We start from the raw sequence: 25520 nt of genomic DNA, 5'->3' as shown, positions 1-25520 counted from the left end.
AGAGGTCTGCACCCTAATGTTTATTGCAGCTCAATTCACAATAGCTAAAACCTGGAACCAACCTAAATGCCCATCAACGATAGACTGGATAAAAAAATTATGGGATATGTACTCTTTAGAATACTATACCGCAGTAAGAAACAACGAAATCCAGTCATTTGCAACAAAATGGAGGAATCTGGAACACATCATGCTGAGTGAAATAAGCCAGTCCCAAAGGGACAAATACCATATGTTCTCCCTGATCGGTGACGACTGACTGAACACCAAGAGGGAAACCTGTTGGAGTGAGGTGGACATTATGGGAAATGGTGGCTTGATCAGCATAGCCCTGACTGTTAATGAACAACTTAATACATTATCCCTCTTAGTAGTTTTTTTATCTGTTCTACTTAATATGACTGGTTTAGATCTGTAATTGATGCACAGTTATTCTTAAGTGTTGAAAATTAACTGAAATGTGATCCCTGTTGAACATGGTGGTGGGAATGGGAGAGGGAAGAGATGTATAATTTGGGACATGCTCAGGCTGACTTGCCCCAAGTGGTGGAGTTGGAAGCATACCAGGGGATTCCAATTCAATCCCATCGAGGTGGCATGTACCAATGCCATCTCACTGTTCCAGGTGATCAGTTTCAGTTCGCAGTTGGTCATGGTGGAGGGACTGGGAGTCAAAGGGAGCACATAGACAAGTCTAGTACCTGCTAACGCTAACCGATGGAGTAAATAAAGGGGAGAGTGATCCAACATGGGAAGTGAGATACTCAGCAGACTCATAGAATGGCAGATGTCCTAAATAGCACTCTGGCCTCAGAATCAGCCCTAAAGGCATTCGGAGCTGGCTGAAAAGCTCATGAGAGTATTTCAGGCATGGAAAGCCAAGACACTCTGGCAAAAGATCTCTGCGAGTGAGATCCCAGTGGAAAGAACAGGTCATCAAAGAAGGAGGTACCTTTCTCTGAAGGGAGGAGAGAACCTCCACTTTGACTATGACCTTGTCTAAACAAGATAAGAGTCGGAGAACTCAGAGGGCTTCCATAGCCTTGGAAACTCATGACTGGAGCATAGGGAGATTACTGATGCCATAAACAGGAGTGTCAATTGGTAAAGTCAACAACAGGAGTCACTGTGCACTTACTCCTCATGTAGGATCTCTATCCTTAATGTGCTGTACATTGAGATTTAATGCTATAACGAGTACTCAAACAATATATTTCACTTTGTGTTTCTATGGGTGTGCAAACTGTTGAAATCTTTACTTAATGCATACTAAACTGATCCTCTGTAAAAAAAAAAGAAAAAAAAAAAGAAATTATCAATTCCCAACTTGACTCTCACTGGGATTAAACATGACAATAGGTCTGCTCTGATTTCATCATCATTTAAAAAAAATCATCTATTATTTTTCACTTTATGTTTCTGTGTGGGAGCAAACTGTTGAAATCCATACTTGATGTATACTAAGCTGATCTTCTGTATATTAAGATAATCAAAAATGAATCTTGATGTGAGTGGAAGGGGAGAGGGAGTGGGAAAGGGGAGGGTTGTGGGTGGGAGGGACGGTATGGGGGGGAAGCCATTGTAATCCATAAGTCGTACTTTGGAAATTTATATGCATTAAATAAAAGTTTAAAAAAAAAAAGAATGAGAACTGAGTCGAGATGCTGGAATAGGGAGAGAGCTTACTGCTCTAGTCTAGGGGAAGACAGTTAAGTTGAGAGAGCACAGTCTCCTGGAAGAGTTAGGGAGGAAACAGCAGAGGAAACTCCATGCAAATTAGGGGGACACAGAGGACCCACATGGAGGGTGTAGATGTGCATCTGAGAGCCTCGGCACCAGCTTGGGAGTGAGGTGAAACTAGACTAGCAGCCCAAGGCACTGGTAATAAAGCTGAGGGAAGAGCCTGGAGGGATTCCAACTTGGAGCCCTATGGAGGACAGTTCCCCCAGCCTAGAGGAGAAAAGAAAGGAGCACATTTCTCTCTCCCCAGCCACTTGGCACCGGCATGCTGTAATTAGCCAAGGGAGGGCAAGGGCAGGGGCCATTTTGGACATATGCAATAGCTGTGCCAACTCGTGTCTGTGCACACCAGCAACCAGCCAAGAGAAGATGCCTGAGTCTATCTGGGAGAATTGATAGGAGCTGGGAGCTCATGTCTGTGCAAGCCTTGTGTGCCAAGACTGTGAAAACACAATGGCTACATGGGAGGGCACATGGTGTGGCTGGGACTTTGGGCAGTCACTGTAGGTGGCTCCATACACTTGGGGTCCCTGATTCCCTGGTGACAATCATTGATGCAGGATCGGTGTTCACCCTGAGGACTGCACAGATCCTTTGTAAAGTTCTTGTAGTTCTTGTAGTGTGGATGAAAATTGTATCCAATTGGGCTAACACCCAGGCACTGGTCTCTGAGGAGAGGAGGTAAGTGTGAGACTATGCCAACAAAGCTGAACAAACCTTTCCTCTGATAAAAAGAAAGAGAGATTTACCATGTCCAACTTGGATGTCATCTTAGATACTCCCCTCACCCTGGAGCACTGAACAGAGCTCCCTGACCACACCTAGCACACACCTCTGGGTATTCACTGAAAGAATAGACACTCCACTAAGCCACACAGGCATAGTTCAAAGATAAAAGCCATAACAGGGAGGAAAAAAAACCCTACAAATATCCCACAAATGCCTTATAATAAATGCAGCAATTCAAGAAACAAGAGTAAGGGAGACAACATGACATCCTAAAAAGAACATGATATTTCAGTACTAGAATGTGAAGATGAAGAAATTGACAAAATGCCAGAAACAGAATACAAAAAAACAATGATCATAGGATTAATTAGAAGCAATCAGAAGCAAATTTATGAAGAAATCTTTAAATGACATGAATGAAAATTTTTCCCACAAAATTGAGATTTTAAAGAGAAATCAAAATGAAATATTGGAAATGAAGAATTCAACAGAACAAACAAAAAATACAGTGGGAAGCCTTAAGAAAAGATTTGGTAAGGCAGAAAAAAGAATATCCCAGTTAGAAGACAAATCTTTGGGAATTTTAAAGTCAGACCGAAACAAACAAACAAATAAAAACAAAAAAAGGAAGAATTAGAGATAACAAAACTAAAAAATATCATTGGAGATTCATGGGATACTATCAGGTACTCCAACATACAGGTTTTATGAATTCCTGAAGGCACGGAAGGGCAGAATGGAAGAGAGGGCCTTTTTGTTGAAATAATTACAGAAAAGTTCCCTATTTGGAAAAAGAAAGGGATGTCTAAGTACAGGAAGCATACAGAATTCCGAATAAACATCACCAGAAAAGATCTTCACCACGACACATTATAGTCAAACTCTCCACAGTAAAAAGTAAAGAAAAGATTGTAAAATGTGCATAAGAGAAATGCCAGGTTACTTTCAGAGGATCTCCAATTAGGCTCACAGCTGACTTCTTATCAGATCCCTACAGGCTATCGGAGAATGACGAGATATATTCCAAGTCTTAAGAGGGAAAAACTTTCAATCCAGAATACTGTACCCTGCAAAACTCTCACTTATGAATGAGGGTGAAATAAAGACCTTCCATAATGAACAGAAATTGAAAGAATTTGTCACCACTCATCCATCTTTACAAAAGATGTTTAAGGATGTGCTATACATTGAAACACAGAAACATGGACATCACTATGACATAAAGTGAAGTCAGAAAATCTCCCAGATTTCCTACAAAGGAAATCCAAAGTAAAAAATAGGAATATTTATGGAAAAATGGCAGGGCCAAGTCGTTACTTATCAATAATCACTTTGAATATAAGTGGCCTTAATTCTCCAGTTAAAATATATAGACTGGCAGAATGGATTAAAAAACAAAACTCATCTATTTGCTGCTTACAAGAAACACATCTCACAAACAAAGATGCTTGCAGACTGATAGTGAAAGGATGGAAAAAGATATTTCATAATAACAGAAACCAAAAAAGAGCTTGTGTAGCCATCCTAATATCAGACAAAATAGACTTTAACACAAAGACTGTTAAAAGAGATAAAGAAGGGCACTATGTAATTATGAAGGTATCAATTAAACAGGAAGATATGACTACTATAAATGTATACTCACCTATTGAGAGGGCACATGGCTATTTAAAAAGAAATTAATGGATCTAAAAGGAGACATAAACTCCAATACAATAGTAATGGGGGACTTCAATACCCCACTTTCAGCAATGGACAGATCAACCAGAGAGAAAATCAGCAACAAAACAACAGAGTTAATTGACTCTATAGACCAAAATTGACAGTCAAAGCCAAAATTGACAATTGGATTACATCTAATTGAGAAGCTTCTGCATCGCAAAAGAAACACTCAGCAAAAAGAAGAGGCAACTGACAGAATGGGAGAAATTATTTGCAAACTATGCAACTGATAAAGGATTAATAACCAGAATATACAAAGAGATCAAGAAACTCAACAACAACAATACAAACAACCTGGTTAAGAAATGGACAACTGAGGCAACTCTGCTGAGGCAGCTTGAGCTCTAGAACCTGTCATATTCCTCACTGTGGTACCTCACAGTCCTACATAGGTGCTTAGTCACCTGTCAATCCTTCCAGTCAGGCTCAAAGTCAGTAGGGACTGCAGGTTTTTCCTTCCACTAGAATCTCTGCATTACGCATATACACAAGAGCCACTGGCTAAATGTTCCTCTCTCCCACCAGTGCCACCAGTACTAACAAGAAAATGGATTCCTGTCTTAGCCAGTTGATGTGCAAAAGCATAAAGGCTTAAGGCTAGATTAAACATGCCCTTTTCTTACTTACACTGAGTTCACAGGTAACCAGTAGTATCAGCTAGCTCATGACTCCAGTCTGGACTCACACCATGCTCTGCCTCTGTCCACATCTTCACAGGTTGCTGCAGTCTGGTATTTTCTTTGTCTCCAAGCTGCCACCTGCTGCAGCTCTTTGCTGGTGCACTTGTGTATTGTGCCCTTGTTCATACTGCACATTCATATCTTCCACACAGGTCCATGGCATTCCTCTTCCTTTTATAAGAGTTTCCCATGTGGTCCTTTCTCTATTTCTCCCATGAGAGTGTCCTTCCTACATGTTTCTTTTTTACTACTGATACCCAACCTAACACAGTATGTTGTTCCCTAAATCCACCATCTTGGGATCTCCTAACTCATATTTTCCAACATCAAAGTTTTATATGAAATGCGTTGTTTTCTTTCTGCTTTCATTACAGCAAATTACTTGCCCATGATGTATCTAAACTTAGAATTAATTTGATATCATAACACAGTTTATCTTCTCTGAAGTACAAGTAAAAGATTTCTCTTATCACTTCAAATCACTAAAAAAAAGAGAGCTCCATTTACTTTCGTTTCTCACTGGTGTATTTGCATCTTCCTGGTTTACACCATCATGACAGTTTTGCATTTAAAGAAAAATATAATTTTGTTCCAAAATAAAAAAAAAAACAGAAATGGGCAAATGACTTAAACAGACATTTTTTCAAGAAAAAATCCAAATGGGACAACAGACACATAAAAAAATACTCAGGATCCCTAACTGTCAGGGAAATGCAAATCCAAACCACAATGAGGTTTCATCTCACCTCCATTAGAATGGCTTTCATACAGAAATCAACAAACAACAAATGCTGGCAAGGTTATGGGGGAAAAGGCAGCCTAATATACAGTTGGTTGGAATGTAAGCTGGTACAGCCATTGTGGAAGACAGTATGGAAATACTTCAGAAATCTGAATATAGACCTACCGTAATGACCCAGAAAATTAAATTAGCATATGAAAAAGTTACCTTTACCTCCATGTTTATTGTAGCTCAAATCATATTAGCAAAGAAATGGAATCAATCCAAATGCCCATCAGCTGAAGACTGGAGAAATTATAGGATATATACATCATGGAATACCAAACAGCAGTAAAAAAAAAAATGAAATGTTGTGATTCACAACAAAATGGATGAAACTGGCAAATATCATACTTAGTGAAATAAGCCAGTCCCAAAAAACAAATATGATATATTCTCCCTGACTCATGATAACTAATCAAACAGCTGAAAGGTAACCTATAGAAGGAAAATTAACATTTCAAGATGGAATGACTTTGAACAGCCCTTGACTGTTGAGGAATAATTTTTTTTCCATACAATTTGTTGAACTCTTTACTTAGTATAGCGGTAATTGCATGTATATAAAGTTAATTGAAAATAGGAATTAGTAAAAAAAAAAATAAGGATGAGGACAGGGAGAAGGAAGAGGGGTGGGAGTGTGGGTTGGAGGGTTGGAATGGTGAGAAGAATCACTATATTCCTAAAGTTGTATTTATGAAAAGCATGAAATTTGTATTCCATAAGTAGAAGGTTTCTAGAAAAAAATAAAATAAAAAGAATGTGAAAAAAAGGCTGGCGCCGCGGCTCACTAGGCTAATCCTCCAACTAGCGGCGCCGGCACACCGGGTTCTAGTCCCGGTCGGGGCGCCAGATTCTGTCCCGGCTGCCCCTCTTCCAGGCCAGCTCTCTGCTGTGGCCAGGGAGTGCAGTTGAGGATGGCCCAAGTGCTTGGGCCCTGCACCCCATGGGAGACCAGGATAAGTACCTGGCTCCTGCCATCAGATCAGCACTGTGCGCCGGCCGCAGCGCGCTGGCCGCGGCGGCCATTGGAGGGTGAACCAACGGCAAAGGAAGACCTTTCTCTCTGTCTCTCTCTCTCTCACTGTCCACTCTGCCTGTCAAAAAAAAAAAAAAAAAAAAGAATGTGAAAAAAAAAAGAGAAATTGTTGGAATTTCCTTAGAGAGAATTAGCAGCAATCTGCAATTTTCTATACACTATTTGCTTTGGTCTCAGCATTACATTACTATTTAGTAAGAATACAGTAGATATAGATCAACCTTGTTAATTATTCCTTAAAATATTCCCTCTTAAAATATTTATCTATCAACTATATTTAATGGTCATTTCCGAGTGATAAAGCATCTCCATCCACTTCAGTTTTGTCGCTTTCTATATTAATTCAGCACACACATATTGGACACTTACTGTTCCATTTATACTATCAGGAGCCATAAGTAAACCATACTTTCAATGAATAGTCCAAACAAAAAGGATCAGTTAGATGGTTTTGTTTGGCATTATAATTCTTTCTTCTCATACATAAAACTGACACTTTGAAGCCTGAGATGAAATTAAATTACTTTGTAGATACACCCAATACCCTGAAAGAGGAGCTGAGTAAGACCTAAAAGCTGTAAGGCAACATATCTTAGGCATTTTCCATATTAACTGTAAATCATTTTGTTTAAATCTTATAAGCAAAGGAATTTTTAAGGCTGCTATATAAACTACTCACTTAAAGTACACTATTGAATCCAAAGTTACTGTGTTATTTTTGATCCAGTGTGAAACACTCACTGGCCTCAATGTGATGAAATGACTACATTCTTCACAGTAAAAACTGGAGACATGGTAACTTACTAGCTTAATTTCTGCTGGTGCAAGCATGGTATGTGTAACAAGAAAACTTATAGCAAAGACCAGTAATAAGTAGTACAAATAGATGTGAGCAAAGCGCTGTGATTTTTGTATCAATTAAAATTGACTGGATTTCTGCAGATTATAAAAAATTTGTTATCCTCAATTAACATAGTAGTGCCATGCTCAAAGTGTTGATATTGTAATTATTCCTGGCTTTCTAATTTAATGAATATCCTTAATACAATGTTATAATCAGCTTAAAATTATTGATACATTCAAATATATTAATGTTGTATTAAGTGACCTAAAACACCTATCTTAATTCATTTAAAATTTAAAAAATGCTAACATCTTAAATGCCCTTTAATAGAATAATGGGTAATTATGACAAATAATGAAATGCAAAATAAAAATTTGAGTTAATACAACATAATTATACACCAGTGTGAATTAATCTCATAAATACAAGTTTGAAGAAAGCAAGCCAAGTTTTATGATTTTATTCATATTCGGTCCAGAGGGTTAGACACATTAAGTCTATAGCTTCACAAGTCAAGACCATCCTTGTTCTTCAAAGGTAATAACATGGCAATAATATTAGAACTGTAAGAGAAGTCTTAGAAGGTACTATAAAATTTATCTTATCCTGTATGCTGATTATGTTCATCTATGACATTCACCTCATAGTATTTCTCCTGCTTTTCTATGGTATGTTAAATAAATAAAATTGGACAACATCTTTTATTTTTCAGTAAAATACATCACTTTAGTTTTTCCAAATAGAGAACACCATTTCCCAGTATAAAATTCAATCTATTAAAGTAGAAAATGTTAAGTAGCTTAGATTTTGACATTTAAGTACATAAATGCACTTGCATGCTACAAATGTTTGAGAATAATGACTAAATGAAGTAGATTTATTTTTAACACAAATTGGTTTTTGTGGAAACTTGTATTGTTTTTGAATGAGTAAAAACTCTTAGCTATTTATATTTGATTATGTGTTGGATCATTCTCACAAATCTGGTGGAGTTTGGTTATAAAATTTCATTATCCTTTAATTTAAGAAAGAGCGAATTAATAAATTGATTATGTTTAGAAGGAAAATCAATTAATTCACCTTATGCAGTTTTGATTGCATGCATACAAATTTACATTTTTAGAAACATAAAATATTTCTATATATTATAATATAGAAATATGACAATAATCATTCCATTTTATGTATAGACACATATTTAGGAAAATAATAATGTGAATATTAGTTTTAAAATTACATTAAATTAGAAGTGCATATTCTTTAATCAACATGAAATCTCTGTACATTAAGTCTTATCAAATTTACATCACTCATATCTAACTCATTCTAACTTTATGGAACAAATTTCAGATAGTGTAAAATACATGAACTTTCCATGTAAATTTCACAGGCTTTTTTAATAGATCATCTGAGTTGTACAAATATCACCAGTCTCATTTTAGAATACTTTAGTCATCCAAAAATAAAACCCTTTACCAATTAGCAGTTACATTCCATTCCAGTTGCCCACCATCCCCATTGCCTGGGCTAAAATATTCTGTCACTATAAATTTGCCTAATTGGATCACTTCATTTACAGCATTTCATCTTTTGTGATTGAATTCTTTGGTTTAGAATGCTTTCAGACTTTACTGTTGGAAGCGTTGGCATTTTTTTTAATTATTCATTTGAGAGGTAGAGTTACAGCTAGAGAGAGGGAGGGATAAAAAGGTCTTCTATCTGCTGATTCACTTTCCCATGGCTCAATGGCCAGAGGTGAGCCAATCCGAAGCCAGGAGCTTCTTCCAGGTCTCCCATGGGGGTGCAGCAGCCCAAGCACTTGGGTCATCTTCTACTGTTTTCCCAGGCCATAGTTGAGCACTGGATAAGAGGAGTAGCTGGGAATGGAACCCACACCCACATGGGATGCTGGTGCCACAAGTGGAGGCTTAAGCTGGCCCTGGTATATCATTCTTTTAATGAATTAATAATATGTTCTTGGGAAAATGTCTACTTAAGCCATATGCTCATTTTTATTTTTTAAGAGACTTTTACTTATTTGAAAGACAGAGTGAGAGGGAGATACAGAGAGAAACAGATCCTCCGTTGAAAAGTTCATGTGATGTGAATGTTTATAATCCATTCTGTTAATTTTGCTTGCTGCATTTAGTTTTGACTTAAGCCAAACTTGCAAGCCTGCAGTAAATTTTACTTGGTCATGGTACAGAATCTTGTGGGTGTACTGCTAATTTTGGTTTGCAGTTTTTGGAGATTTGCATCTATATTTATAAAGAATGTTTGTAGTATGTGAACTCTTTTTCATTATGATAACTGAGTTTGGTTTTGATGGAAGGGTAGCACTAGCATCATAGTATGAGCTGAGAATTGTTTCTCTTCTATTTTTTGGAACAGTTTGTGGAGAATTGGCAGTATTTATTAAATGCTCAGCAGAATTTTGCAATGAAGCCAAATAAGCCTCATAATTTATTTTGGGAAGTGTTTAACTTACTAATTCAATATCATTGCTTGTATTAGTCAATTAAAGTTATTTCTTCCTGAGTCTGTTTCAGTAGGTTTTATCTTTCTAGGAACACATCTATTTTCAAGTAAATTAACTAAATATTGGCAAATGGTTTCTCATGCTTTTTATAATCCTTTTTAATTCTGTAAAAACAATGGGGATGCCCTCTTTTATTCCTTATTTAACATTTGAAGCATTCTTTCTTTTCCTTAGTCACCCTAGTTAAAATTTGTCAGTATTGTTGACCTTTTCAAAGAAACAACTTTTGGTTTCATTGTATTTCTGTATTTAATTTTTATCTCATTCTAAACTCTTTTATTTCCTGCAATTGGTCATTTTGGATTTAGCTTACTCTTCTTTTTATAGTTTCTTAACATAGAAGTTTAAGTTGTTGATTTGAAATCTTTGTCCAGGAGCTGATATTGTGTCATAGTGGGAAAAGCTGCATCCTACAATGCAAGCAACACATAAGGGTGCCAGTAACTGTTCTGGCTGTTAAACATCCAACCCATCTCTTTGCTAACGGCCTGGGAAAAGCAGCCTAAGTGTTTGGGCCCCCACCACCTACAGGGGAAACCTGTCTCCTGACTTCAGCTTGGTCAATTTCTCACCATTGCCACCATTTGGGTAGTGATGAATGATCTAGCTCTCTGTCTCTCCCTTTCTTTATCTATAAATCTATCAAATAAATACATCATTTTAAAAAATGAAGTCTTTCCCCAGTTATTTCATTGAATCATTGTTTATTTATGAGGATCTTATTAGATTTCCACATTTGTGTGAATTTCCAAACATTTGTCTTGGTTTCTAATTTAATTCCATTTTCATCAGAGGACACATTTTGTGAGATTTCAATCCTTTTACAAAGATTTGTTTTGTGACCTTGTGTGTTGTCTATCCTTGAGAATGCTCAGCTTCACTTAGAGAAAAATATGTGCTGTAGGGTATTCCATAAACATGTTATGTCTTTGCTTTCTAGTGTTGCTCTGGTTTTCTATTTATCAATTCATCTTATTTGTAGTAGTTCTATCCATTAGCAAAAACAGTTTATTGAAGTCTCAATATTATATTTGATTTGTGCATGTATAACCTTAGTTCTGCTAGTTTTTACTTCATATATTTGGAAGACATTTTGTTATATGCATATAAACTTTTTTAAATTTTATTTAATGAACATAAATTTCCAAAGTACAGCTTATGGATTACAATAGCTCCCCCCCCCCATAACTTCCCTCCCACCCACAACTCCCCTCTCCCCTTCCATTCACATCAAGATTAACTTTCAATTATCTTTACATACAGAAGATCAATTTCGCATATATTAAGTAAAGATTTCAACAGTTTGCACCCACACAGAAACACAAAGTGTAAAATACTATTTGAGTACTAGTTATAGCATTAATTAAACACCTAAGAGTAATTGTGTATTAATTACAGAGTTCAACCAATAGTTTTAAGTAGAACATAAAAAATACTAAAAGGATAAAGTATTAAGTTCTTTTTTTTGTTTGTTTGTTATATAGTTTTCTTTTATTTCATAAATGTGAATTTACAAAGTGCAACTTTTGTATTGTTGTGGCTCCCCCCCCCCAACCTCCCTCCCTCCGGTGGCCCTCCCCTCTCTCACTCCCTCTCCCATCCCGCCCTTCATCGAGTTTCATTTTCAATTACCTTCATATACTGAAGATCAACTTAGTATATACTAAGCAAGGATTCCAACAGGCTGCACTCACACAACCAACCGCACAAGGTATAGGGTATTGTTCGACTAGTAGTGTTGTTTCTAAGTTTCATATTAAAACACATTAAGGACAGAGATCCTACGTGGGGAGCCTGTACCCAGTGACTCCTGTTGTTGATTTAACAATTGGCACTCTTATTTATGACGTCAGCAATCACCCAAGGCCCTTGCCATGAGCTGTCTAGGCTATGGAAGCCCCTTCAGTTCACCGACTCTGAACTTGTTTAGTCAAGGCCATATCACAGTGGGTGTTCTTTCCTTCAGAGAAAGGCACCTCCCTCCTTGATGGCCTGTTCCTTCTGCTGGGGTCTTGTTCACCAGGATCTTTCATTTAGATTGTTTTTTGCCACCGTGTCATGGCTTTCCATGCCTGTGAGACTCTCATGGGCCTTTTAGCCAGATCCGAATGCCCCAAGGGTTGATTCTGAGGCAGGAGTGCTGCCATTCTATGAGTCTGCTGTGTGTCGTTTCCCCCGCAGGATCATTCTCTCCCTTTTAATTCTATCCTTCATTATTTGCTTACACTGGTCTTATTTGTGAAATCTCATCAACATATACCCTATCTTTTTGATCGGTTGTGTATTTATACTTATCACTTTACCAAGTGCGCTGGTTTTGGTACCTGCCTCCTTTTAAGATTGAGTTGAAATCCCCTGGCACATTTCTAGTTCCACCATTGGAGGTAAGTCCGAGTGAGCATGTGCCAACCTATATATCTCCTCCCTCTCTTATTCCCACTCCTATGTTTGACAGAGATCACTTTTCTGTTAATTTTAAATGCCTAAGAATGATTGTGCATTGATTACAAAGTTTAACCAGTGGTCTTATGTAGAACAAACAGAGCAACAGCAACAATAACAACAACAACAAAAATACTAAAAGGAATAAAATAGTAAGTTGTTCCTCAACAGTCTAGACAAGGGCTGATCATGTCATTGTCTCTCATAGTGTCCATTTCACTTCAATGGGTATCATTTTAGATCCTGTGTTTAGTTGGGAGAACATATGATATTTGCCCCTTTTAGACTGGCTTATTTCACTCAGCATGATGTTTTCCAGCTTTCTCCATTTTGTAGTAAATGCCCAGATTTAATTGTTTTTTACTGCTGTATAGTGTTCCATAGAGTACATATTCCATAGTTTCTTTATCCAGTCATCTGTTGATGGGCATTTAGGTTGATTCCATGTCTTAGCTATTGTGAATTGAGCTGCAACAAATATGGAGGTGCAAATGGCTCTTTTTTTCTCCCCTTTAATTCCATTTGGGTAAATTCCAAGTAGTGGGATGGCTGGGTCCTGTGGTACTGCTATATTCAGGTTTCTGAGAACTCTCCAAACTGTCTTCCATAGTAGCTTTACCAGTTTGCATTCCCACCAACAGTGGATTAGTGTCCCTTTTTCCCCACATCCTCGCCAGCATCTGTTGTTGGTTGATTTCTGTATGTCAGCCAATCCAACCAGAGTGAGGTGAAACCTCATTATGGTTTTAATCTGCATTTCCCTGATGGCTAGGGATCCTGAGCATTTTTTCATGTGTCTGTTGGCCATTTGGATTTCCTCTTTTGAAAAATGTCTGTTAAGGTACTTGGCCCATTTTTTTTATTGGGTTGTTTGTTTTGATTTTGTGGTGTTTTTTGATCATTTTATAGATTATAGTTGTTAATCCTTTATCTGTTGTGTAGTTTGTGAATAACGTCTCCCATTCTGTTGGTTGCCTCTTCGCTTTCCTGACTGTTTCCTTTGCTGTAAAGAAACTCTTCAATTTGAGGTAATCCCATTTGTTTATTTTATCTTTGATTACCCGTGCCTCTGGGTCTTCTCCAGGAATTCTTCGCCTGTTCCAATATCTTGAAGGGTTTCCCCTATGCTCTCAATTAGTTTCATGGTGTCGTGGCGCATCTCTAGTTCTTTGATCCATGTTGAGTGGATTTTTATAAGGTGTAAGGTAGGGGTCTTGCTTCATACTTCGACATGTGGACATCCAGTTTTCCCAGCACCATTTGTTGAAGAGGCTGTCCTTGTTCCAGGGGTTGGTTAGTCCCTCAATTAGACCCCCTGAATCGCGCACTCTTTCCGCAGGAGCTACTCACTCTGTTCCGTTTTCTATTTCCTCCCCCACTCAGTTGTGCACGTCTCAGTGTCTGTCCTAGGGTGGGTTGGGGGAGGGGCGGCGGCGGCTGTTACAGCAGTGCTGGCGTACACACTCCTGCTGGTGTCCTGCTCTTCAGGCGTCCGTGTCCTCCTAGCAGGTCCACCCTGTCTCCCCCGTTTCGGAAGAGCTTCCCTTTCCCAGAAACTACAGATTCTCACCCCTCTTTGAATCTTCCCTTCCCGGACCATCGGTGTGCTCCCTCCCTATTCCGCCATCTTGGAACCGGTCAAAATCCGCATATAAAATTATAATACTTATAATACAAAATTGTGTCTCAGGACAATTTTTATTTTAAAGTGAATTTTACCTTATGTTGGTACAGCTGCTAATTCCCTTACAATCTGTTATTTAGTTCAGGTAGAGCATATATGCTGGTGACAAATTCTAAGTATTTGCTTATCTCTGAAAATCTTAGTTTCTCCCTCATTTTTGAATGTTACTTTAGATGAATTCCTCATTGTAGTGACAATCTGTTATTGTAAAAACTTTTACCATGTCATTCAACATTTTTATGGATAAAAGATAACTATGTATTTCAAGATTTCTTTCACAGGCAGAGTTACAGAGAGAGGTAGAGCCAGAGAGAGAGAGAGCTCTTCCATCTACTGGTTCACTCCCCAAATGACCGCAATGACCAGAGCTGAGCTTATCCGAAGCCAGGAGCCAGGAACTTCTTCCTGGTTTCCCACATGGGTGCAGGGTCTCAAGGACTTGGGCTATCTTCTACTGCCTTCCCAGAGAGCTGGAGCAGAAGTGGAGCAGCTGGGACTCAAACCATTGCCCATATGGGATGCCGGAGCTTGGGCTTTAATCTGCTGCACCACAGTGCTGTCCTCCAAAAGATAACTGTTTTTAAAATACTTTTTATTTATTTGAAAGGCAAAGAGAGAGAGAGAGAGAAAGTGAGAGACAGAGAGACAGAGAGAGAGAGGAGGGAGAAAGAGAGAGGGATTTTCCATCCATTTTCATCCTCCAAATGCCTGCAACAGACAAGGCTCAGCTAAGCTGAAGACAGGAGTCTAGAACTCATGTGGAACCAACTACATAAGCAATCACATGTTGCCTCCTAGGGTGACACTAACAGGAAGCTGCAATCAGAATCAAAGCAAGTACTCAGATCCAATTCTTGGGGTAGGATGTGGTTGTGTCATGCATCATGCAGTCTTTTTTTTTTTTTTTTTTTTCCTGGACAGGCAGAGTTAGACAGAGAGAGAGAGATAGAGAGAGAGAGATCTTCCTTCCATTGGTTCACTCCCCAAATGGCTGCTACGGCCAGTGCATTGCGCCCATCTGGAGCCAGGAGCCAGGTACTTATCCTGGTCTCCCATGGGGTGCAGGGCCCAAGCACTTGGGCCATCCTCCACTGCCCCCCGGGCCACATCAGAGAGCTGGCCTGGAAGAGGAGCAACCGGGACTAGAACCAGGTGTGCCGGCGCCGCAGGCAGATTAGCTTAGTGAGCCACGGTGCCGGCCTCATGCAGTGTTTTAACTCTTGTGCTTAAGTCCCACCTTCTTCCCCTGCCCTAATGATATTAATTTTGTTGAAGATCTTGTCTCTGAGTAGGCATTTTTTCTTTCTCAGTGCTTAAAGATTCTGTCTTTGACTTATTTTGCTGTGATGCACCTAGGTGTGAATTTTTGGGGTTAATTTTACTTGGACTGTGTTTTATATCTTGAATGTTTATATTAATATGTTTCACTAAATTGAAAAATTTAAAGATGTTGTTATTTCAATTTTTTAAAATTTCTTTTTCTCTATTCCTTCTTGGACTCACATTTTGCTTAATGGTGTCTTATAGGTCTCAGGCTGTTTTTCTGCATGTCTGCTGTGTCCTGCTCCTAACACTGGAAGCTGTATATTACCCTACCTTTACGTTTATTGACTCTTTCTTTCTGCCAATTCAAATCTGTTGCTCAGCATTTTTAGTAAATTTATTTCAGTATTATACTTTAAATTTTTAGCACTTTTCACATAATTTGTTCATTGATATTCTATATTCTGTGTGGTATGTCATATTTTCCTCTAATTTTTGGAGATTTCTTTAGTTATTTTAACTTGCTTGATTTTTTAAATAGCTACAAAATGTTGAGGCCTCTTGGGGAGACTTTTATGGTCATTTTTTTCTGTGTATATGGTATAATTTCTTGTTTCTTTTCATATATCATAATTTTTTGTTGAGAACTGAACAGTTTAGATAATATAGTCATAGCTCCAGTATACATTCCCCCACTCCTCAAAATTTTTGTTTTTCTGGATTTGTCATTCTTATTTTTATTTTTCTGATTGCTGTTCATTTTATTAGTGGGTTTCATGGACTAATTTTGTATGTCTTAGAGTTTGTGGCCATGATATTTCTGCTAGTTTCTTTTTAAAAATTATGCTGTAACTTTTAATACAACCTTCCTAAGAGTTATACCTGAGTCAATATAATTTAATAGTCACTGATTTTTTCAGATTTGCTCCCATCCTTTCCAAGGGACCTATGAGAAGGCACGCCTTTAAACTGAAATGGGAGAGATGGGGTTTAATTCTAACCCAGGTCCTTTCCTTCAGAGAAGCTTTCTAAATACAGGCACATGTAAGATGCACAAAGTGGTGGTAAAGTTTATTTAAGGGGTGAGAAAGCAAACACGTACACACACACACACACACACACACTCATGGACATGTTTGAGGAGTGTAAAAGGATGGGGAAGGTCAGTAGTAGAAGGAAGTAGATAGTGTCAGTCTCTTTTATAAGGTCAAAAGGGGTATGCCTACATGACACTCCACCCCAGGTCTCAGGTAAAGGAAGATACATATTGCAAAAGGGGTTTTTTGACTGAAAGGAGGGTAGGATTACATATGGCAGGAGTAGGGTGTGGGGGAAGGTGTGGTTTCCAGCTCAGAGCCCTAATCTAGCTACCTACCTTATCCCACATCAAAACTAAGACAGGGACTGTGGCTGTGGTGTAAAGGGTGAGGCTGCTGCCTGCAGTGCTGGCATTCCATATGGGTGCCAGTTCAAGTCCTGGCTGCCCTATTTCTGATCCAGCTCCCTGCTGATGTGCCTGAGAAAGCAGAGGAAGATGGTCCAAATCCTTGGGCCCTTGTACCCATGTGGGAGACTCTGATGCAGCTCCTGGCTCCTGACTTTAGATCTGCCCAGCTCTGGCCATTGCAGCCATTTAGGGAGTGAACCAGCATATATGAAAGATCTCTCTCTCTCTCTCTCTCTCTCTCTCTGCCTCTGCCTCTCTGTAACTCTGCCTTTCAAATAAATAAATCTTAAACAAAAAATTGTAAGATAGATTTAGCCCTCACTTACTGATTTTACAGGGCTCCTAGGTCAGCTCAGGAAAGTAATGGTGCCTTCTGTTTAATGTCTCTTCCAGGCCTACACATTGCCTTGAATACTCACACATTCTTTTACATCCCCAAGGGTAACTGAAGGTTTTCAGTATTTCCTGTGGTCATCTGGTTCAGGGTTTTCTCTTTCATTCCCTCAGAGGCTCTTCTGTTGTGGTTGTTGTTCCAAATGAAATCAGAATCTTACATGGTTTTGATGCTGCCAGACATTTGTTATTGTTTTCAGTAATACCTTGAGGGTAAAGTGTTTTTTCCTCTGAGTTGAGCTCAGTATTAAATCAAATAGCCACCATATATAGAGACTAGAGATTCAAAAAGGAGATGGAAGTTTGGACAAAATAATGACTATGCTCTGATGAGATAATATATGAGTAAAAAGGTAGTGGTTAAAAACCATAAAAGTATCTTAAAATTATAGAGAATAGCTCATTTGGGGGCAGGATAATAATTCCTTAGAAAGCTAAGTTGTGGTATTTCTGAAGGGCCGAAACAAACAGGTTTTATTAAACAGAAAACTAAAAGAATTAAGTAGTTCTTTAGGAAGATTATTCCACAGTTAACAGAATGACTAGAGCAGAGAAAGACCAATTATGAGTTAACTGAACAGTTCACTTGGGATGTGGCAGATAGCCTCTCTAACCAAACTTGTCAGTGCCTGCTGAATCTTCATTCCAAGCAGGCTTTGATATTTGGGCTTCCATGCCTCTGAATCAGTCCAGGCTGCTATACCAAATCAGAGACTGAGCTCTCTTTCTGGCTTGCAGGTGGTTATCTCATTATTTAGAGCAAAGAGAGGGAGGTGGAGAGAGCAAGGGAGCAAACCTCATCTCTCTGCTTATAGGGATACTAATCCCATTTATGAAAACTACACCTTCATTCCTTACTTTCCTATCAAAGTCTCCATCTCCAAATACCATCACATTGGGAGTCAGGTTTTTAATACACAATAATTCAGAACATAATGTTTTTCTTTGTTTCACTCAATTTCTTTAAGCAAGAGTCCCATTGAGCCTAAGTATTCAGAATCTATCACCCTTTAAATCTAGTCTCCCCTGGTATCTAACCAAATTCCTCAACCCTGTGATTCCCAAGATGATATCAGACCATCCAGACCTGCCTGCAACAAGAATCCTGTTAAGTTGATACAGCCTAACTTCACCCTTATCATAGATGTTCCTTCTTAGTAATTATCCATACAATGACACTCCACTCTGATCCTTGGCTATTGTTTCAGACCCTTTTTTTGGTTGTGTTTGTAGTGGAGTCAAATCTGTCACCCCTGCTGCAAAATCCCATTGTAGGAGTCCCTATACCTTTTGAGATAGTATTCCTGAACATCTGTTTTACAATTATTTAAGAAATGTTATGAATCATTTTTCTTCTTTGGTTATGATGCTTATGCCTCAAGTTGGATTAGATTTACCTCCACATCTCTCATCTTAAGTAGCTACAAAGCTCTACCTTTACTTCCAACGAATTGATGGGGGATCCACTCACAAATCAGACTCCTAAATATTTGCTCTGAACACATGTGCACTGAAATTAAAAAGATGGATTTTTATTTTTATGACTCTGAGTATACTCCAAGAAGCTAGATCAGATAATTTGCTTTGTATTCTCTCTATTATTTTTTAAGATTTATTTATTTGAAAGCCAGAGTGACACAGAGAGAGGAGAGACAGAGAGAGAGAGGTCCTCCATCCACTGGTTAACTCCCCAGTTGGCCGCAACAGCTGGAGCTGGGCTGGTCTGAAGCCAGGAGCCAGGAGCCAGGAGCCTCCTCCAGGTTTTCCACGTGGGTGCAGGGGCCCAAGAACCTGGGCCATCTTCCACAGCTTTCCCGGGCCATAGCAGAGAGCTGGATCAGAAGAGGAGCAGCCGGTACACGAACTAGTGCCCACATGGGATGCTGGCACTGCAGGCGATGGCTTTACCTGCTATGCCACAGTGAAGGTACCTCTCTTTCTCTTTTTTTTTTTTTTAAAAGATTATTTATTTATTTAAAAGGCAGAGAGAAAAATAAAGAGGGAGAGAGAGAGAGAGAGAGAGAGATCGATCCTGTATCTTCTAATGTACTCTACAAATGGCCACAATAGCTAGGTTTGGTCCAGGCTAAAGCTAGGATCTGTGAACTACATCTTGGTCTCCTACATGGGTGGCAGCAGGCCAAGTATTTGAACCATCTTCCACTGCGTCCCAGGTGCATTAGCTGGAAGCTGAATCAGAAGCAGAACACAGCTGGGACTCAAACCAGCACTCCATATATGCAATGCTGGCACTGCAGGGACAGCTTATCACAATACACCCCAACACTGGCTCCCCTTAGACTTGTTGAGAAGTACTTCCTTGTCATTGGCTCCTATTTATTTATTTCTGTATTTATATGAATACATTTGCTGCGACTTGAAGGATAAGTCTTCCTGGTTCTCCACTGTGAGTGGAGATTATTTCCTGACAATGCGGCAGGAAGATTTTCTGGCTCTGGTGAAACTTTTCTACTTTCTCTTTTTGATCCTATTTCTCAACCAGGATCTCCTCAGTTAACCAAAAGCCACATCTTGAATGACTGTTGAATGTATACTGTATCAATTCTCACCAACTCTTTCTTGTAAACATGAATTTATGAAGGGTTACTTGGAATATCAGTGACCTCTTTGGGAAACCTGAGGTTTCCCCTATATGGTTCCTCTAAATCTCCCTTCTCATTGCTTCAAGTTACTCCTTCCTCTTTTCACCACCGTTGGTCTTTCTTTCAGTTACCAAATTCTTTGATAGGTCTCCCTTCAGATTCATACCTCCATTACCACAGTGTCCACATTTTCCAGAATTTTCCCTGCCCACATCAGTTTCTCAGTTTGGTGCACTCATTTGAACTCATTATCCCTACCAAGAACCTCTCAAGGTGTCCCTCAAAAACAGCTACCTAAGACTGGAAAAAGAAAAGGTTAATTGGAAATAGACTGTATGTTTTGTGATTTTAGCTAGGTACTGAAGACATGCCCAGCAGCTGCAAAATGGTTCCTTATCCACTAGAAACATAATTGCCCACACCCTCCAAAAGATTATATATTCTGTACTAAAGAAAATCTTAAAAGACTCCACAAATATTGCTTAAGAAAACTTTAGCCCTTACTGATTAGATAATGTCAGCTCATTCTATTTTTGTCAGAAACAGACTTCAAAGTTATAACAAATCTTGGATTACCGTGTTGCATGACCCATGGATATAACTTTAGAATAAAAGCTATAATATCTACTTTTGTCTATTTATCTGTATTATCTAGTATATAAATGCATGTGTGTATATATAAACATATATTCAATATTTTTCTACCTCCAAATGATATTATTGCATTCATATGTAAAATCTCTTGGAAGACTTCCATTCAAATTGATTAAAGAAAAATGAGCATCTGAAATGAAATATTATCAAAAGTCCCAGAAATGTAGGAATAATCCAAAATCCTTTTCATTCACGTTCATATGACTTTGGTAATCTTGGGTAAATAAAATCAGTTTAAAATTTTGTTTAAACAAAAACAGTTGTATCTTCTGAGTTATCAACTTTAAGTATAATATATGAATACATTTTTATTCTCTTTGATTATTGAACAATAAATGTTATTTCTACTGAATGAGATAATGGAAGTTTAAAATCTTAAAATATTTATGTATTTATTTAAAAGGCAGCATTACAGAGGGGAAGGAAGAGAGAGAGAGATGGATCTTACAACTACTGGTTCATTCCTAAATAGCTGCAACACCTGGGGGTTGGGCCAGGCTAAATCCAGAAACCTGAAACTCCATCCTGTTCTCCCATCTGTGTGGTAGGGGTTCAAGTAGCTGGGCCATCCTCCATTGCTTTCCCAGGCACATTAGCAAGCAACTGGATTCGAAGTGGAAGCAGTGTGAAGTGGGCCCAACACTGTGATATGGGAGGCTGCCATTGTAAGCATCAGTTTAACCTACTATGCCACAATGCTGGCTTTTATACTTAACTGTCCTTGGTAATTCATATTTAAAAAATTTCATGGAAAAGGATCAATTTTTTGTGGTGCAAGAATTTTGAGATTCATGGGTATTAGTGATGATCAAAATATTCATGGAGAATACCCATTATGAAAACACTATGCATGAATTTTAGTATTTTTACACCAAAATAAAGTTATCATATAATTTCATTTTTCTTTTTTCCCCCAAGATTTATTCATTTATTTGAGAGGCAGAGCCACAGAGAGAAGGAGAAAAAGAGGGAGAGGTCCTTCATTTACCAGTTCACTCCTCAAATGGCTGCAACAGCCAGAGTTGGGCTGATTTGAAGTCAGGAGCCAAGACACTACTCCAGGTCCCCCACGTGGGTGCAGGGGCCCAAGCACTTGGCCATCCTACAAGATTGCACTCCCAGGACACCAGCAGAGAGCTGACTCAAAAGAGGAACAGCTTGACATGAACTGCCCCTCAATCCCGGATGCCAGTCCTGCAAGTGGAAGCTCAATCCACTGTTATCACAGAGCCAGCTCCAAAATTTCATTTTTCCATGAACCTTTTGAAGTTCCTTCACATGGATAAAATATTATTTCTGAAACTGTATGCAGCGCTTTTAAATGTGTTAATCCTCTCATTATCCATGGTATTTCCAGTATGATATTATCACTCACAAATGTGGTTATGTTGAAATATTGCATGCCACAAATATAACCAAATGTCCATGTCAAATTAACTCTCATCACATCCTTAACGCAGTCATACTGAGATTATTTTATCATCCACAGATAATTTGTTGTCTGATGCTTCTCTGAAAATGTCTGCAAACAAAAATGAAATCTTTTTCTCCTGAATAATCCCTTCAAAATCTGTGAAGTCTTATTGAATATTTTTATTTCTATATCAGTACAGACTTGCATAAATTCAACAAGATCATAATCGGAAAAAGCAGTTACATATCAAGGGTTTGACTTCAATGACATGAGAGTGGTTTATAGAATCAAAGAAGACAATCCAGTTTTAAGGCAGTCAGGCTTATAGCTTTTGAGACAATGCTTACAGAGCCCTCCTGGGAAAACTGTCCTAGGATCTGCCAATAGGGTTTCTAGTCTTACAGACAAGTAAGGAAGGTCATTTCTAGGCAGGTCCAGGAAGATCAGGATATCTTTGAAACCTTAAAAATAGAGAAATTCACCCAAATCTTGGTACTGGGTGTAAAATCTGGTGGTGAATCTTGATGTTGCTCCCTAGCTTGAGAGACTTCTAGAAGCCTAATCTCATATTTCTTATGAAAAGCTCCAGCAAGGCAAATTAAAAAAGGCGTAAGTAATTGATTACCATTTTTGTGGCACTTATATAAATAATGAGACCAAAGGTTATGAGACTATATTTATTTTGTAAACCAGATTCAAAAAAGGGTGGCTGTAGAGACAAATTTTATGTCTCATTTGAAAGTAGTAGCACAACCTGAGGGTTAATATACATAAAAAACTAGAGTGTATAAATTCTGGTTTCCTCCAATATTTTGTTACAACTCCTCAAATAAGTTATTTCAACTTTTTTCTCACATTCTTGACTTGTCATCTCTGAGAACTAAAGCTGTCCTTTTCTCCAAGACCTGGAAGCTTAAACTAGATGACTTTATACAATCTTCAAAGACATTTCCACAATAAATTATGTATGGGCAACCTACATGCCTGCTGCTATGTGGGCCAGTATCAGCGTTTATAGAAATATCCAATGTATAAAAATGCTCCTTATTAAATGTCTGACTGCTTGTACCACCCAGAAAATATGTCTTGTATCAAGTCCCAACAGGTAATTAAGTTGGTTCTTCATGAACAAACACACAATAAACAATTAAATGTAAAATGGGTGGGGGGGAAGGAAGGGCAAGAGGAAGACTGGCGCAGAGTTTCCTGGACTAAGCTTTAGTCAGGCTGATAATGGCCTTGACTTTGGACTTCTGCGTCTGCGTTGCCTAAATTCAGCAAAAATCATGTTAAATGTCAATTTAGCCAGAGTCCCCTACCCCTGATAACTGATCACTCTCCATATCTGACCAAGTTTCTCATCCTCCTCTATCCTCCAAGAATATCTATTTACACTGACTTGTTTTTAACAAGAGTCCTTTAGGTTGTTTTAGCCAGAATCTTCCCTCACCTCTGATGTTTCCTAATGGTTATTTTCCATCCTCTGAGACTCCAATCTTGCTCCTTGGCTAAAATTCCCACTTCTCCTTGGGGTATTTGTGCTTGAGCCCAATATGTCTTCCCTATTGCAAAACTCCATTGCAATAGGCCCTATAGCTAGTGTGATCATCACTCTATATAGGCTGCCTTTATGTTTTTTAACAAGTGTTAAGCTCTGTATTTTTAAGGAATGATAGTAGGTATGGAAGGAAATGAGCTTAGTAAATACAAACTATAAAGGGTTTGGTTTCTAACATAAGGATTGTATAAGGAGTAGAAAACTTCTGTTTCAGTTCTGAGTCAAAGGAAAAACCAGGGTACAGCAGACCAAAAAAAAAAAAAAAAAATCAGACACTTAATGGGATTTTCAATAGAGTTTCTTGGAGTGAAAAAGATAAATATTCCTTTTTAGATGGATCTGCCAGTAAAAGAAATCAATAGAGATTGTTTCCCCATAGGCCATTTCTCTAGGGATAACTGTCTAAATCAGAGGACAATACCTGGTCAGAGTAATTTATCCTTACAATTACATACTTTTAAATGACAGCCTTAGGGTGAAGTCTAGAGGGAATCTCACTTGCATGTCTAACCACTTAATAATCAGACCTTTATTACCTGACTATATTTCTTTTTGCTCATCTCACACACACTAGATCCTACAATTTATAAAGCTCTTCTTAATATCTCAAATGATGTGCTTATCTCTGCCTCTTTGTTCTTTTCAAAGAAATCTAACAGCTAATTTCTTCTTTTTATATTAAAAAACAAATGAACTAGTTTTATGTTTAAAAATAAAATGGTAATACCATCATCCAAATGCAATTTCTTTTTAAAATTTGATGAAATACACATGATAAAAATCATCAATAACATTTTTAAGTTTATCACTCAGTAGGGTTAAGTACATTCCCATTGTTTTGCAACCATCTCCAGAATACTTTTCATCTTGTACAAATGCAGCTTTATACCATTAAACAAAAGCTCACCTCTCCTCAGTCCTTGGAAATCATGAATTTGAGTATTTTTTCTGTTAAATGAATTTGTGTAATTTTGGCACCTTATTTAAGTGGGATCATAGAGTATTTGCTTTTCTGTGAACTGGCTTATTTCACTTAGCATAATGCCTTCAATTTTATCCATGTTGTAGAATGCATCAGACCAAATTCAATTTCTGTTATTTTGTCTTTCAGTCATAGTCATTTATATTTTTCACGTGAATATTTTGCTTTCTACTTTATATGTATTTAATCTATCAAGATTTCTTATATTTAAAAAAGATTGTAGTATAATTATCCATGAGTGCATATCTACATACAATTTTAGCATATGAATTTGGTTTTCTGCTTAACAGTTTCCCTTTTGCTCTCCAGTCCATTTATTTTGAATCTGGCTTGATTCAATGACTGAGTTGGGGAGATCAGTTTGTATGTATTCACAATAAATAACTTTTTGCATATATTAAACTACTGACATTATTATTTTATTTAAAAGTCATGTGTGACATGCAGGGATCTGTTATTTGAGATGCTGGTTAAGACTTCCATAAATTGGCCAGCGCCACAGTTCACTTGGCTAATCCTCCACCTGCAGCACTGGCACCCTGGGTTCTAGTCCCAGTTGGGGTGCCGGATTCTGTCCTGGTTGCTCCTCTTCCAGTCCAGCTCTCTGCTGTGGCCCGGGAAGGCAGTGGAGGATGGCCCAAGTGCTTGGGCCCTGCACCCACATGGGAGACCAGGAGGAAGCACCTGGCTCCTGGCTTCGGATCAGCACAGTGCACCGGCTGTAGCGGCCATTTGTGGGGTGAGCCAATGGAAAGAAAAAGAAGACCTTTCTCTCTCTCTCTCTCTTTCTCACTAACTCTGCCTGTGCAAAAAAGAAAAAAAAAAGACTTACATATATCATATTGGAATTCCTGGATTCAATGCCTGCCTGCGGTTGTTGTCTCCTGCTTCTTGTTGGTGCATACCTTGGGAGGCAGATACCATGAGGTCTTGACACCCATGAGGGAAACTTTCTTGGTCTCTGTGCAGCCTTGGTCTTTGCAGGCATTTAGGAAAGGAAATATTG

The sequence above is a fragment of the Oryctolagus cuniculus genome, chromosome 2, assembly GCF_964237555.1.
Source record: "Oryctolagus cuniculus chromosome 2, mOryCun1.1, whole genome shotgun sequence".
NCBI lineage: Eukaryota > Metazoa > Chordata > Mammalia > Lagomorpha > Leporidae > Oryctolagus > Oryctolagus cuniculus.
Note: the sequence above shows the minus strand (reverse complement) of the source record.